The sequence below is a fragment of the Mirounga leonina genome, unplaced genomic scaffold (genome assembly GCF_011800145.1).
Source record: "Mirounga leonina isolate KUSES-001 unplaced genomic scaffold, KU_Mleo_1.0 Mir_357, whole genome shotgun sequence".
In the NCBI taxonomy this organism is placed as follows: domain Eukaryota; kingdom Metazoa; phylum Chordata; class Mammalia; order Carnivora; family Phocidae; genus Mirounga; species Mirounga leonina.
This window is the reverse complement of record NW_023270702.1, coordinates 17,051,440-17,067,980: the sequence shown is the minus strand read 5'-3', so window position 1 is coordinate 17,067,980 and position 16,541 is coordinate 17,051,440. Positions and strand designations below refer to the sequence as shown.

Genomic DNA, 16,541 nt, shown 5'->3' with positions numbered 1-16,541 from the left:
AAATGGGGCCAGAGACCAAATTTCTTATTATGTCACACCTTCCCACCCCTCACCTTCATCTCTGACTACTTTCCCTTCACTTTCTCTATTGCCATTGTATCAGCCTCCCTCTGATTTCCGAATACACCCTGCAAACACCTGCTTTAAAGCCCTTACTCTGGCTATTCTTCTGACCGCAATATACTTCCCCTTGATGCACACATGGCTTCTCCCTGGCACCCTTCATGATTGCTTTCCTCAAAAATCACCTTCTAAATGAGGCCTATATGGATTTAAAATTGCAACCCGGGGCGCCTGGGTGGCTCAGTCATTAAGCGTCTGCCTTCGGCTCAGGTCATGATCCCAGGGTGCTGGGATAGAGCCCCGCATCGGGCTCCCTGCTCCGCAGGAAGCCTGCTTCTCCCTCTCCCACTCCCCCTGCTTGTGTTCCCTCTCTCGTTCTCTCTGTCAAATAAATAAAATCTTAAAAAAAAAAAAAAATTGCAACCCATCACAACCTCCACTCCACACTCCCAATCCCCCTTACCATGCTCTACCTTTTCTTTTCTCCTTGGCATTCACCACCACCTTATATGCAATATAATTGACTTATTAGGATTATTACTGTTCCTCCCAATCATCTTAGAATGTAAAGTGAATCCCAGGCATGTAAACCAGTACCAAATACATGGTAAGTACTCATTAAATACTTATTGTAGGAAGCTCAAGAAATAAAATGAAACCTTAATGAACAAATCAGTGTTCCTAACAAAGATGACCTAGGCAATCAGAGTTCAGGACAGTTTCCTACCATCTGGCAGCTAGGTCAAGGAGGTAGGATTATTTCAGGCCTATACAGTATACATTATAGAAGGAAAAATCTTTTAGGGTTCAAACAGCCTGCTTGCCCAAAAACAGGGAAGGTCACCATGAGAGGGGCAAGAGTTTATTATGCAGGCTAAGAAGTTTCAAAGATGCCAAAGCATAAAACACCTGGTGGACAAAGAATGCCCTGATAGGTTCTTGACAAGGACGGAATCTAAGGTCTGATACTGACCTCATGTGCCCCACAATTATTTCTTCCACCTCTTATAAAGTTTTCAGTAGCACAGAACATTACTCAACTATTCAATCATTAAAATTGTATGTTACATAACCTATAATCATAATTACATAAAAAGGTCATAGTTATAAGTATCATAAACCATGTATAAAATACCTAATATATGCCCAAAATATAGCAGGCATTCAGTAAATGTAAGCTAATTATAATGATAGCAACAACACTTTTTTTTTTTTTTTAAGATTTATTTATTTGACAGAGAGAGAGAGAGAGAGAGAAGAGCAGGGGGAGAGGGAGAAACAGGCTCTCCGCAGAGCAGAGAGCCCGATGCGGGACTTGATCCCAGGACTCTGAGATCATGACCTGAGCCAAAGGCAGACGCTTAACCGACTGAGCCACACAGGCGCCCCAACAACACTATCTTTGAAGTAAAATTATTTTTAATAATATAAACATTTGAATAGAAAGTAAAAGCTGTATATTTTATATCTCATTTTGCTATCTTTCTCCATTTCCTTAAACTGATTTTATCAATCTTGATTATAACCTCAGTTAGATCAGACATACTGTACAATAAAGTATCAATTTCTAAATTGTAATATCTGTTAATAAGTCATTCTTAGTAAAAAAATAAGCGATTTCATTTACAGAGATATCCTACTTTAAGAAAATTTAACATGAAAAATTCTAATTTACAAGAAAATGTTTGGGAATGCTTCACTTTACAAGTGGATTCATCACAGTATTATTTTAAGCATTTGCCTACAAACTTTTGGACTAGAGAAGGAGAAACTGAGGTAAAACATTAAAAATCAATGGTAAGCAACTCTGAAATAATAAACAGAGATTTAATTTAAAAAATTCAACCTATGTGCCATTTTTCAGAAAAATAACTACAAACCTCCTCAACAACAATTTTGATTCATAAATAACATGATCCACCCAGCCACAGAAAATTACTAGAGCACCCAAACTGTACGTGGACATTGCTCTCATCCTGTCTCTGGGTCCCCTAGAAAGTGCCTCTGCCTGCCTACCATTCTTTGTGCTGTCCATATGGTTCTCTCTTTACACTTAAGATGAGAGTACACATAACATCATCTCCAGATTCCCTTATTCTGTCTTCCCTCTACGGCAACACAGTATAGATCTCTGTATGATATAGATCAAAATACAGTGGTAACACAAAAATGAAGTGATAATCTATTGTCTTTTGATGGATTAGAAAATACTTCATTGGTGTGGTATTTTGGGAAGTTGAAAGGGGAATGGGAAGAGGGGAAGCAGCATCTTGCAAAGGCAAGGGTATAAGAAAAAAAGACTTATTTTATCTTTGGAAACTCAGTTCAGTTGGGGGAGGATTGGGAACAGCCAGAGATAAGGCTCTGAAAAGGAAGAACTCAAATTTTTGACTACTTTAATGTTGTCTTATTAATTTTTGAATCTCTGGTGTCTAGCATAACAATAGGTCAATAAATGTTCATTAAGTAAATTTGCTAAATCAGAAAATCACAAAAAGTAAAAAAGTTTCCAAATTCCAAAGGACCAGTATTTCTTCAAACTGCTTTTTGCAGGTCAATATTTACAAAATAGAAGTAAATAGAAGTTACATTTACAAAATGTATTCAAAAATACCAAACAGATTAAAAAATGCCACAACTCAGATGACTGAAATGACAGCTAAGATACTGAAATACAGTTTACGTTGCATTATATTTTATTTTCTGATGAATTACAAATATGAACACATGCAGCAACTTTTCTGAAGTGACTTACCTAAAACAAAAATTCTTCAACCAGATGAAATGGTTTGTAGCACTTTTGTGAATGTCAGAGACACTTTTGGTGGCCTAATGAAGCCTATGGGCTCCTTGGAATGATGTTTGTAAATGCATAAAATAAAATTCATAGGCTTGAAAGAAAGAAAAAAATCATATCACAAAGAAAACCAATTATATTAAAATTCAGTTCTAACCACAGACCACAGTTCTAATCATGGACCCTACTTTAAGAACTCCTGGTAGAGGATATGTGTTAACTTGGAAGAGCAAAGACTAGATACTTCTTACCTAAATAGTCTATAGATAGATACATAGATATAAAAATATAATGTTCCTATTAAAAGAAACTCATAATAACTTGCCAAGATTAGGATATTATATAAAGTTATTTAAAGTTTAAATAACCTTTGAAGATTTTATCTGTGGTAGAACAGGTTGCATCCATTTATTGTTCCTACTATGTGCATCTTTTGTATTGCAAAATTTTCTAAAATCATTACATCTGTACAAAATTAATAATAATATACTAATGCTACATTTGTATCATCAGGAATTTCTAGCTAGTTTTCCAAAGATGACATAAATCAGTACACGTCTTTCCTTAATCCAAGAGCTCATGAGAACCAGTAGGATTGACAATTTGGGGGGCCCTAGCATACCTAGCACACTCTGTATTCAAAATACTTTCAGACGCACTACATAAACAACCTTGGTGTAGGTTGTCTTTGGGGTCTATAATTAAGAAACACCTTATAGTTAAAGCTGTCAAATTACAAGATCTGCTAAGTATTGTAATAAGTAAATGTCTTTGTAGGATAGCCTAATCTACCACTTTATAGATTTCAAACATACTTTTGGAAAATTGTAGGGTAAAGCAACATCCTCCCTAGCATGGTAGGTGAGTGAATTCCAAACAGTTTCAACAGGAAAAATAACCCTGATTTTTGACTTTTTAATGTGTACATCACCTTAAAATAAATAAAAATTTTCATTTTCTAACTGTTTTGTTAAAATTGGCTTCTAAATCATAATTCCAAAATTATATTTGAGACTAAAAGAAACATTTGATACTAAATAATAAAGTTCTTGAATCACAGTGCATACTAAAATTATAAGAGTTTTTGAAAAGAGATTTTCTTTTTTAAGGAAAAGAACAAACTAGGTGGAAAAGGGTATCCCTCTCACATTAAAATAGCTATCTTTTAAAAAACTACTTTTTGTATCTTCTAGAGAAAATAATATTAATGGAGTGACTATTAGTGTTCCATGAACACTATGCATTTATAAAAAGTTTTTAAATTAATAGAGAAAAAAAGACCTGTTCTTGGTCACTTATTTTTACACTATAGGAAAAAATACACATAACTACCAATGAGTTTAATTTATGAACAAATTTAAATAAATCACTTTCATGGTTTATCACCACTAATCATGAACCTAGGCAAACTGTCCAAAAAGCTCATTTTAAGAGCCTCTAAAATGTAAAACAAAAACAAAAACTGTGTTTTTTCCAGCCTATAATTAACTCTTACCTACAGTGAGTGTGTCTATTTGGAATTTTTACCACAATGGTAGATAAATCCTAAATCACTTTTGCAAAATAAGTTTGTTTGTTTGTTTTTAATTTCTCTTTCACAGGATGAAGGAGCTTTGCCTAGGCCATCATCAGGAAACCGAAAATAGAAAATTAAACTAACAAGAAAGTATCAATTTGGCCAAAAGTACATTCAATTAGAATTTTGTTAGCACTTGCTACTCCTTTTAAACACAGAATTAGCAATGCTTTTCTTTAAAGAACAGAATTAAAAGCGAATCAGACCCTAATCACAAACAACTTCCTAAGTTTAAACATCCCTCACAAATAGCCTTGAAAATCCCTTGCAAAAATACATATATTTTTCCAGATAAGGAAACATTTTGGCATACTCTGCTGTCTAACAAATAAAGCCTTGCAGTACATTTTGCAAGCATTAATCAGACCTTGCTCTGATACAGAAAACCCTGTAGCAGGATAACAAAACCTCAGAACACGCTCAGATTGCAGGCTTTAGACAGCCTCCCTAGTACACCTGTACAAGTACTTCCTGTTCTCCAACGATGTTTAAAAGTAGTTTGATAAACGCCCCGTAAGTCGCCGTTTAGAAGCTAAACATTAACTATAAATTACTACTACCACCCAGAAACCACCAGCCCAAAGATTCTCACGAATCCAGTCATCTCTCTTCTCCAAGGAGCGCAACAGGACCATCAGGACCCCTTTAAAAAGGGGCTGCTCGGGCGAGGCAGTGGCTGCTCCGCAAGTGAGGGGCAGGGGCCAAGTAAGCGTAATATTCATAATCCGAACGCACTGAGCGACCCAGCTGGACTCCAGGTTCTGCCTCGCGTCCGCCCTCAAACACAGCAGCAACGAACAACCACGACCCAGTAAATAAGCACCTCCTCCCGCGCGCCTCCAGCCTGGCCAGACACATCTCCTCCAGGGCCGGGACCGGGCGGGAAGGAGGAGGGAAGGCTGCGTGACCTCGGATGCCTGAGCCCGGGCAAAGAGTCCGCGGAACGGGGGCGAAGGGTGTCGCAGGGCTGCTAGGGGAGAAGCCAGGTCTGACGCTGGAACGAGGGTCTCCCACTCAGGCCCGGGGCGGGGGTCGCAGGTCGTTGGATCTCTATCCAGGGACTAGTTTCGGAGACTTACCTTCAGCTCTGCCCTAACGAGAGGGAGAGTGCGGTCCAGGTAAAGAAATACGGGCCTTCCACTTTCACAGGACTACCTCCCGCTGGCCCTGCTCCGCCTCACGCCAACACCCGTCTGACACTAACAGCTGCCACCTTAGCCGAGGTTCACCGGGAACTGAAGCAGAGGCGTCTGGTCTCGCCGCCCAGAGCCCGACCCTGCGCATGGAGCATGCGCACACGCCCCAACACCAAGGGCCAGAGAGGGCAGTGACACCTGCGATCAACAGGTCCCGGGAGACCCGCCCCACTCTCCGCCTCGTGCCGGCCCCGCCTCCTCGCGAAAGGCCCCGCCTTCACGCTCCTCGAGCTAACCCCGCCCCGCACTCGATTTCCCGGCTTTCCGGACCTGGCGAACTGTATTCCCGCGGGGGTTCGACTGGGCGCGCGATCCAGTTGACTTACTCCAAGGCGCGAGATCCCGCGAGAGCAGGAGCTTGAACATTTCCCCTAAAGCAAGAGGGGAGCGTTGTTAGGGCTTAGCTGTCGGGGAAGGTGCGTGCCGGTTCGCTGTGTGGTGTAGAGGGAAGAAGGGGTTAGTTCTCCTCAAGCGGAGGTGATTATTCCCGCGCTCTTGGTCAACATTTTCGGTATTTTCTAAGCTCAGGAACGCGAACCCACGAAGGACTGGGTTAAGTATTGTTACCTGAGAGAAAACCATCCGTACTGCCTGGCTTCACAACCGCGTGTGGGTATGCAATTCCTTTTAGCTTTCTGTGAATCATTACGATTTGTTTACAGTGAAATAGCTTCCATTGGCTTGAAGGTATATTCCCCAACTGGTTATTTCGTGACTATTAATAAAATGAAAGCTTTAATAAACATGTTGACTTAATAGTTAATTGTGGTAAGAAAAATTGGGCTGCCTCCTTACTCTGCGTTAGAACAAGTTTTAAGTTAGAAGTTTTAAGCTACTGCTTCGGAATTGGGCTAAACTTTGTTTTGTAATTTTTTTTTAATAGAAGTTTAAAAAAAAAACCCACTGCCATCTTTAGTATCAAAGATCCCTCTCAAGTAATAAACAAAATTTTGAAACTCATTTCAAAGCTGATGCAGGTAGAACATACAGGTTATAAAAATTGACTTAAGTAAACTCATAGGTAACTAAAAGTTTATTTGAAAAATTAGAATGAAGAAACATTTTACATTGATATAGGTGCATTTTGCTTGAGACTGACTGAATGTGAATTTATTGAGAATTTACTATATTTCCTTCACTGAATTAAGCACTAAAGGAAATATAGTGAAAGTTAAGACATAGTTCCTGCCTTCCAGAAATTTAAAACTTCTGGAGGAGGAGGGAAAAAAAAAACTTCATTAAAAAATAGTAACACTATTAACTCTCCTTTTGGTTTCCCTAGTACCCTATTTCTTGGTTGTGCAACTACATCTCTGACACACTTTAAATATTTTTCTTAAGGCCCTCTGTGTTCTCAAGCTCTCCATTTTCTTTTCTTTTCTTGTCTGACCTTACTCCTCTCATATCCTTGAACAATCTATTTTACTAGGTGTCCCAGTGCACCAAGGACTCCCAGATGTATATCTTCAGGTTAGACTTTTAAGCAACATCTTCATTTGTATATCACACAGATACCTTAAATAGGTCCTAAATTGATGTTGGTATCTTTAGCATTCCTTATTCCTGAGACTCTCCCCACACATCCCTTTTAAACTAGCCCATTTTCATTCCCCATTTCAGATAATGGCACCCAATTACCCAAGACAGGAATCCAGGAGTACCCCTATATTACATTTCCTTCACTTCCTCTATCCTAATACAAATTCTATTGACTCATCTCCTTAAGTATCCCTCAAATCCACTCTTCTTCAATCTTCACTCTCGCTGTCAGTCCATCAAGTAATTAACACCTCTCCTGACTCATCTCCCTTGGACAATTGCAATAGTCTCTTGTTATTTCCCACTCCACTCCAACCTATATTCTATTAATAATTTTTCTAACATGAAAATATGATCACAATATTCGTCTGCAAAGATTTTTTTCAGGGGCTTCCCATCACCAGTCGGGCCTTTCATGATCTTGCTTCAGACTGCTATCATCTGCCATTCTTGCCCATTTACTCCACACTAGCCATACTGAACTCCTTGCTTTTCTGTGATCTTTCCACGTTCTTTCAGGATCCTTTGGGTCTCAGTTGAATTGAAAACTTACCCTCCTTTATGGAACCTTTCATAATTTTCCAAGACGGACTTGCCTTTCCTTCACCCTTTTGGACTTATTTCTGTTATAACAATTATATTGTACTGTAATTATTTATTTGCAAATGTAACTGACAAGTCAACCCCTATCTCCACTCTTGAAAAATAATTTGAACTGTGGATAATAAAGACTCATACTATCTCCTCTCATTTAAAGATTACAGAAGAATGCCCTTTAGTTCACCCTGCTTGAGATTTTGACTAAACCCTGACTGAACACTTTTTTAATCCTCTAAGTTCAAACTTTCTACCAGTTCTTGGCATATCTAAGTACTGAGTTTTAAATTATAGGCTTGATATGGTCACAAGTTAAGCATCAAAACGGCAGTCTGAAGCAAACAGATGGGAAAAAGGAAAATTGACATTGTACTACATATCCCACCCAGAAAACTTTGTAGGTAGGAATGTCTTTTCCTGCTTTTAATAATAACACACCCACAGGTTTTAATAATAACTTAACCACAGGGTGGGCATAACTCCAAGTGGGGTATTTCACCCTTTACTGGCCCAGTGATTGGTGTATGGGTGATTTAGGCTAATCAGCATCCTTCAGCAGTTTCAAATTGGATGTTTTCTCTGGTCATAAAGCTGTAAAGATGGGAGCTCAGAGCTGCTTGTGGCAATGCATGTTGCCATTTAGAGTAGCTGGTCTGAAAGAATAATGCAGATATGGGAGGAAATATGAGAGAGAAGAGAATCCCTTAAAGTCCTCCATCCTCTTATAAAATAGGAAATTCAGGAGTTGAGTGCTTACCAGACTCCTCAAAGCTCTGCAGCATGACATTTTGTTAAATATCAGAAGGTCAAATTCAATATCCTTAGCATCTTAGCCAGCTCTTCCTTAGTCAAAACTTCACTAGCTATACATCCCAATCCTTCTAAAAGGCTCTGCTATACCAGAGTCAACATTTGTTAGTTAACCACAGCTGGTGGTTAGCCAGTGGCCTCCTTAATTTTTGCTGAGTTATTGTCAGCTTAGGCAATTTCATTACCCTTGTATGTTATTTCACTTTGAAACATTCTAATTTTCTTATCTGTAAAACTGTGATGAGAAATAATACTTACATATGATGTATTTTGATACTGACCCAGATAAAAGCAAGTAAAGTCCTAAACTGTATTATTACAGCCATTAGTGCTATTATTATGATTACCAATACTGTTGTCATCAATGATAATGTGATGCTGTAAGAACCTATATATTGTTTTTCTTGCTGTACTATGTATTTTATTACAATCTCAAACATGTGGAAGGCTTTAGATTATATCTGGGCCAGCCTCCCATTCACTGAAGGATTATTACCACCAGTGGTTGTCCAGGTTCTGTTCAAATATAGTCACATGATAGAAAACTTGATGCTTTGTGGTACACCCTATTCCTTTTTAAGATTAACTGTTAAGGGGTGCCTGGGTGGCTCAGTCGTTAAGTGTCTACCTTCAACTCAGGTCATGATCCCAGGGTCCTGGGATCGAGCCCCGCATCGGGCTCCCTGCTCCGCGGGAAGCTTGCTTCTCCCTCTCCCACTCCCCCTGCTTGTGTTCCTTCTCTCGCTGTCTCTCTCTCTGTCAAATAAATAAATAAAATCTTAAAAAAAAATACTAACTGTTAAGAAATTTTCATCACAATGAATTGAATTCTATCAGTAATTTCCACATACTGGTCTTATTTCTGTTCTTTGTAACAACAGAAATCTATTCACTTTTCCATAAGACACTATTTAACTGTGAAAATACTTCTGTTTTTTCAAGCTAAAAATACTCCGTTCTCTCTCAATTTTTTGAAGGCCTAATTAATATTAAGCTAATCAATTCATTCATTCATAATATTTCACATCACCTTATGAAATATTTAAAGTGAATTCTAAAGAATAACAATAATAAAATGAATTCAAACATATAATGTAGTGGTGAAATATAAATAAGAAGACAAATCAGAGCTATGAGAAGTTAAAATACAAGTAGAATATAAAGAATGAGAGCAAAAGAACAAAAATATGCACAAACCTATGGCTTAAACTTGTTTGGCTCTGATCTAAAATCAAAAGTGGATATGATATTTAAGTTATTGGTAACAGGAAAACATTTTTCTGTCATCACCTAAAATTGTTTTCCCCCATGTGGGCCTTCATCTAAGGGGGCTCTTATCTATGTTCACTGACAATAAACTCATCAACATGTCCCTGGAAAATGCAGTAACAGGCTTCATGTACCATCCATGAAACTGAGCTCAGGATGCTCTTTTGCTGTCAACTTCTGAAAAAATGTGACACCAAAAAATAAGAACAGATTTTTTCAACTAGCCCAATTATGGTTTGTGCATAAATATTCTTTCCCTTTAATTTTTTATAAAACAAGTTTTATAACATGTTTTACATATAAGGTTCTTTAGAATCTTAGAGATGGAAAGGATCTAAGAGATTAGTTTGTTAAAGTCTCTCATTGTACAGATGAGAAAACTTAAGTTCAGGGAAGTAAAGTTACCCAAGCTTGTGCTGGACGCTAAGTAGAACCAGAACTGAAACCCAATTCTGAAACACTTGGAATTGGCCTGTGTGAAATATTTTCCCTGAAATATTCTGAGGTTTCATAAGAGATAGTATTCTTTTGTCCCTTAAAGTACAATGAAATTTCTTCTGTATTCAAGTATTGGTGATAAACATACTTGGCATCTTTGTACCCTTTTGAAAGACAAGGGAAGGGGAACATAAGGAAGTCGAGAGCATTTCACAGGTAAAGATTTTTCTGAATTGTGATATCTATGGTAGTACTTTGACTTCATGAAAAATACTAAGCAGTTTGGAAATTTACCAAACTTGTTTTCTCACCCCTGGGAACCTAACAATTCTAAGCCACGGGCGCGCGCGCACACACACACACACGCACACACGCACACACACGACTTTACATCTTGGACTGACTTGTTTTTAAAGTAGTTCTTTAAGAAATACAATAGTAGAATAACACCATATCTTTTGCTCATAGCATATTGGCTGAAGCACTGAGCCCAAAGGAAGTTGCCCTGGAGAGCACTTTTCTTTGTAAAGATGATGAAAATATTCAGGGCACCAGTGTTTTCAAGTTGAACTTCCTTATTGAAATTCACTTCACAGTCAAAAGGAAAAAGAGAAATACAACACTTTTTAATAGAGTAATAAAATTGTTGAAAGATATTCAGTGATAGAAATACTTCAAAGAATTATAGGTATATATAAAGCAGAAATTCAAAAAGACTGAATTTATTTCTAATTCTCAACTATTAGTGTTCTTGAGTCTTTCATTCTCTTATCTGTAAAACTGGAATTGTGCTGGGGGTAAACAATCTAACTCTTGGCAAATAATATCCCAGGAATGTATGTTAAAGACTTTGTACATTTTATTTTTTTTCAAAGATTTTATTTATTTATTTGAGAGAGAGAGCATGAGCAGGGGGAGTGGGAGAGGGAGAAGCAGACTCCCTGCTGAGCAGGGAGCCAGACTCAGGGGTCAATCCCAGGACCCCAGAATCATGACCTGAGCCGAAGTCAGACACTCAACCGCTCAACAGACTGAGCCACCCAGGCGCCCTAGACATTGTACATTTTAAATCAAAGTTTTTTGATTAAATTGTTTTCTACAAGTTTTGTCTTGTTACTGTTTCAGATTCTTTTTATTCTGAATAACTCTCCTTATGGAATTAGTTATAACAGTTTTAATGTGATGAAGAAAAGCCATCTCAGTTGCTAAAAACTGTGCTGACCTTTCAATTTCAAACAGCAGCTAGCAGTAGGTAGAAGAGTAACTTTCAAACACTGTAGACTGTAACCTAGAGAAAGCAGTATATATTTTACACTATGATCCAGTTCACATGGACATGTATAAAACAAAATCAATAGTTTCTTAAAACAGTATTATGACTGAGTGATGCACTCTGATATTTTATTCATTTCTATTTCATTTGAAAATCTTCTGATCATAACCAATGAAATTGATTTCTAGACCCCCTAACAGAACAAAACTATAGTTTGAAAGATGTGAGCAAGAGGTTTTTAACAGAAGAAGCAGTTCCCCCTTCAATATAGTGTGGAAATTTACTCCCTCCGGTTAGAAAAAAATATTCATTTTGGTTTGATATTATCACATTAACAATTTTTCACCCATTAAAAACTTCCTAACATTATAAAAAGGCCATTGCTCTTTGGCTCCACATTTTGCTAACATTACCCTTATTCACAGTTTTAATCCTCTATGGTTAATAAATGAGATGTACAAATTATATAAGGCTATATCCATATAGTTATAGATAAATATGAAATCATTTACAGTATGCCACCAGAAGATGTGCAGCTTATGTCTTTGTGGATGACTATGTTCTCAACTGAGATAGGAGAGAGAGAATAAGATAGTGGAAGGAATGTGACATCAGAAGCAGAATTCTTGTGTCCTAATTTTAGATGTGCAGTGTGAGAGTGGGCTAGTTTCTTAACTTCTCTAAGTTTCCATTCTGTAAATGAGGGAATTGATCTAGAAAATTTCAAGATAGTATATAAAGTTCTTTGATTCTTTGATGGTTGTTCATTTAAACCAAAGAGAGTGTTTTATTACACTATTAACATAGTTCTAGTGGATGACATTTGGAAAATAATAACTTATCTTTGCTTATTCTTATTATATCTAAAACATTAATGTCCTTTGCTATGCTAACAAGAGAACACTTAAGTAAGCATCAGGGTATGGAATTGTACAAATGGCATAGTCTAATAATTTTGATAAGTATGATCATTAACCATAACTGATGTATTTATACATATATGCATCTGAAAATATGATTTTTCTGTGTTGCTATGTGTCTTAGTCTGTTTGGACTACTATAACAGAATATAATGGACTAGGTAGCTTATAAACAACAGAAATTTACTTCTCACAGTTCTGGAAGCAGGGAAGCCCAAGATCAAGGTGCCAGCAGATTCAGTGTCTAGTGAGAGCCCACTTCCTGATTCATAGATGACTATCTCACTGTGTACTTATGTGGGGGAAGAGGTGAGGGAGCTCTTTGATGTCTCTTTTATAAGTGTACCAATCCCATTCATGAGGGCTACACCGTCATGATCAAATCACCTCCCAAAGGCTCCACCTGCTAATACCATCACATTGAGGGTTAGGATATCAGCATATGAATTTTAGAAGAGACACATACATTCAGTCTATACCTAAAAAAGTTTGGTAAGTTTATGATAAGTTTAATGTGTTTTTATTATTTTGATGAGTTTGTGAGAAAACTGTAATCATATACTATGTTCACATCTCTTTCTATGTATCAGAAGAAAAGAATATTTTTCTTAAATAAGTGTGGCCCATGTTCACATTTGACTTTATGTTCCAAAATAGGTGCTGAGCCTGGAGTGTTGCATGGCCCAGAACAGAGCCTTGTGCAGGAGGCCTGGGACCTAAGGTAAATCAGCTATGTTGTAGAATCTTCATTAGCCCCAATATTTCACATAGGTAGAATTAAGGTAAAATGGATATTAGAAAGTGAGTTTTAAAATTAAGCTTGAGAGTGGTAATTGGAAAGTATTCCTGCCTGCCTTTACAAGGTAAGGTGGAAAAGAAGAAAAGGTTATTTCAGGTAGATTGCATTTAGGTGAATTTTTCATTATTTTAGCATCAGCTCATAGAGGAATCAACTCCTTCCCCTGGTTATGAATTCCAGATGCCTACTTTCTTTAAGCAAAGCAGGACCCTCTCTACCCCTTGCCCACCCCTGAAAGGGAATGGGAGTGATTGTTTTTATTCACTATACTCTAGAGATAATTGTGCCAAAACATTAGAATCTAGAGGCAATATGGCTTTTTTTTTAATTAAAATTTTTTTAATTTAAGTAATCTCTACACCACCTTGGGGACTCAAACTCACAACCCCAAGATCAAGAGTCAATGATTCCACTGACTGAACCAGCCAGGCGCCCCAGGGGCGACATGCTCTGTGATTTGAAACATTCCAAACGGGAATTTAAAGGAAAAATCATTTTAGTTGGGAAAAAAAAAAAAAAAAGGGTTATGTAGCCATCAATTCCATAGGAACTCCATTCTGATTGTGTGATGCGTTTTCTGAAGAGGTAGGGTACACTGATCAAGGAAAGTATCCGCTATACTGATTTTTAAAAACTCTTAAGTGACAGGCTGCCTGGGACATGGCAGTCTTGCTGCCCCCAAGAGGACTTTTCTCTTTCCTTTCTTTAACAACTTCATTGGTCCCAGCTGTCAGCTTACCTCCCACCCCCAAGCACAAGCATGGTACGCAGCAGGGTCTCAAGATTCTGCCAAGAACATCTTGCCATGATTGGATAGGAATCCCAGATAAAAATGCAAACCTTTGATTTGTTCACTTTGACATCCCTGAAAGTTGAATCACCATTGGAACAAAAGCTAAGAGAGTTAAGACAAAATACAGAAGGATGTAACCAACAATTCTGTGCAAAATAGAATTTGACTTTTCATAAGAAAAAAGAAGAATTTATTCACTCAAGATTAAAAGCTAAAGGCCTGGGAACTGAAGCGGAGTCAGGTCAAAAAGTGACATTGAATGTGGAAGAAATGGCTGACTTTTACAAGGAATTTTTAAGTAAAAATTTTCAGAAACACATGTTTTATAACAGAGACTGGCACGGCCTAATTTTGCCATCGCCTTCTTCATGGGGAGAATGGCCCTGGAGAGGATTTGGAACAAGCTTAGATTGAAACAAAAGAAGACCAGAGCGCACCTGACCCACCCACCTGGTGTCTGAGTTTCTACAAAAAGTGGCTGGTTTGAGAGCTCATTTTATGAGGGCTCTAAAAAGCTGTAAGTGGGGGCACCTGGGTGGCTCAGTTGGTTAAGCGTCTGCCTTCGGCTCAGGTCATGATCCTGGGGTCCTGGGATCAAGCCCCGCCTCTGGGTCCCTGCTCAGTGGGGAGTCTGTTTCTCCCTCTGACCCTCCCCTGTCTCATGTTCTGTCTCTCTCTCAAATAAATAAATAAAATCTTTAAAAAAAAAATAAAAATAAAAAGCTGTAAGTGATCTGTGAAAACCTCTAAGTCCCACACCTTTGTTATGCAGGCTCCTTTGCTTATGTCAGCACAGGGTGGGCTGGGAGAATGTGGGTCCTGGTGAGCCATGGGCCATGTGACTCTGTCCTGACTGTGGGTTCCCAAGCTGGCTCTTGTTCCGGGTGTGACATTAAATAGAGTCCAAGTACTAAGAAAAAAAATTCTTAAATGACATACAAAATATGGAAAAGCTCACAGGAAGGAAGACTATTCTATCAAGATCCTAAAAAGGCTATCTTAACTGCAATTTTGAGTCTGGAGAATGGAGCTAATGCTTATCCAAAAAAGGTAGTCAGTTTAGTGTTTCTATCTATGTCTGTATTTAATAAATTCCTTGCTCCAACATAAAGTAATTCCAAATCAGAGCCAAGTATATTTATCCCAAAGAATTTTCAGTGTAACCTCGAATCTAGCTTAGTTCTCAGTGCCTTTGATTTCTTACTGTATGATGTTGATATATTTTTATTATATTCATAACAATAGCTAACATTTATTGAGGGACTTACCATGTGTGGGGTAGTATACTTTATAATGCATTTATTTTTAAGATAGCAACTAATATTATCCTCATAATTCAGATACATTTATTCATTTAACACATTTTTATTGTTCTTTACTATGTACCAGGCACAGAGGATAGAGCAATTAATAAAAAAGGCAAAGTTTCTGCCCTGAGAGAACATTCATTCTGGTGGGCGAGATGAACATGGAAGGAACAAATACGTATATTACTTTGGTGGGTCATAAGAATGCTCCTTGCAGATGTCCAACAACATTATTGACCAAGGGCCCCAGTTCTGGTGCACTGTGACCTCCATCACTTCATTCGGGCCTAGGCTGCCTTCCAGTCTGTTCCCAGCCGATGACTGACTGTGACAGGGACACTAAGGCAGAACCGCTTCAGGGAAACAGGGCCTCTCCTGCAGGTGACTTTGGCTCAAGGATCCTCCAGCAGCTGCACTGCATCTTCCCTCGACTGCATGCTAGTGTGGAACAAGTCAGTGGGGAACAGTCAGGAACAAGAGACTCCTTGAAGTCTCTTGGCTCTCCCAGCCCTCTGGACTCCTTCCCCCTTTTCACTTTGAGGGCATTTTTCCTAATACAATTTTTTCAGATTTAACCCCACCTTGACATCTGCTTCTCAGAGGACCCAGACTAACATATTATGTTAGGGAGTAATAAGTGCTATTTTAAAAAAGCACAATAATGGACACCTGGGTGGCTCAGTCGGTTAAGTGTCCGACTCTTGATTTTGGCTTGGGTCATGATCTCGGTGTCGCAAGATCAAGCCCCGCATCTGCATGGGATTCTCCCCCTTACCCCCTGCATGTGCGCATGCTCTCTCTTTCTCAAATAAATAAATAAAATCTTTTAAAAAAAGCACAATAAGGTGTTAGAAATATATGCTCTGGATTAAGGATGGTCAGGGAAGGTCTCAGACAGAGGTAGCACTTGAGTCACATAAAGAATTGGAGAAAACGGATTTACAGAGTGAAGTGAATTGCTTGAGAGTACATCGCTGATTTGTGGTAGATCAGCCCCCAGCTGGCACCTTCAAAATGACCACTTTTATGTTATCTGTAAGTACGTGATGATACAGAAAATGTACTGAGAGTATCTGTTTGGGGGGCAGTTGTGTACATGAAGAATTAGAAGTACTTCAAAAGGTATGAGGAGAAACCTGCAGAAAGCACTAAATGACACAATTA

The 16,541-nt window shown here is 38.3% G+C and overlaps 1 protein-coding gene and 1 long non-coding RNA gene across 10 annotated transcripts in view; one reads left to right on the top strand and one right to left on the bottom strand.

The window, feature by feature from the left end:
• USP53 (ubiquitin specific peptidase 53) overlaps positions 1-5,664 on the bottom strand; it is a 62,806-nt gene extending 57,142 nt beyond the window's left edge. Inside the window, exons 1-2 of one of the 4 annotated variants that reach the window (XM_035030339.1) lie at positions 5,516-5,655; positions 2,819-2,954 (exon numbers count right to left, since the gene is read on the bottom strand). The gene's annotated coding sequence lies outside the window, so the exon portion shown is untranslated. The other 3 variants (XM_035030340.1, XM_035030338.1, XM_035030341.1) reach the window with 3 other exon arrangements.
• Positions 5,665-5,995: 331 nt separating this feature from the next.
• The window catches only part of LOC118027131, a 33,351-nt gene continuing 22,805 nt past the window's right edge, over positions 5,996-16,541 (top strand). For 3 of the 6 annotated variants that reach the window (XR_004683762.1, XR_004683760.1, XR_004683764.1), the window contains exons 1-2: positions 6,010-6,245; positions 13,136-13,199. This is a non-coding gene — a long non-coding RNA (uncharacterized LOC118027131). Of the gene's footprint in view, positions 6,246-13,135; positions 13,990-14,402; positions 14,666-16,541 lie in introns of those variants that run through there. The other 3 variants (XR_004683761.1, XR_004683763.1, XR_004683759.1) reach the window with 3 other exon arrangements.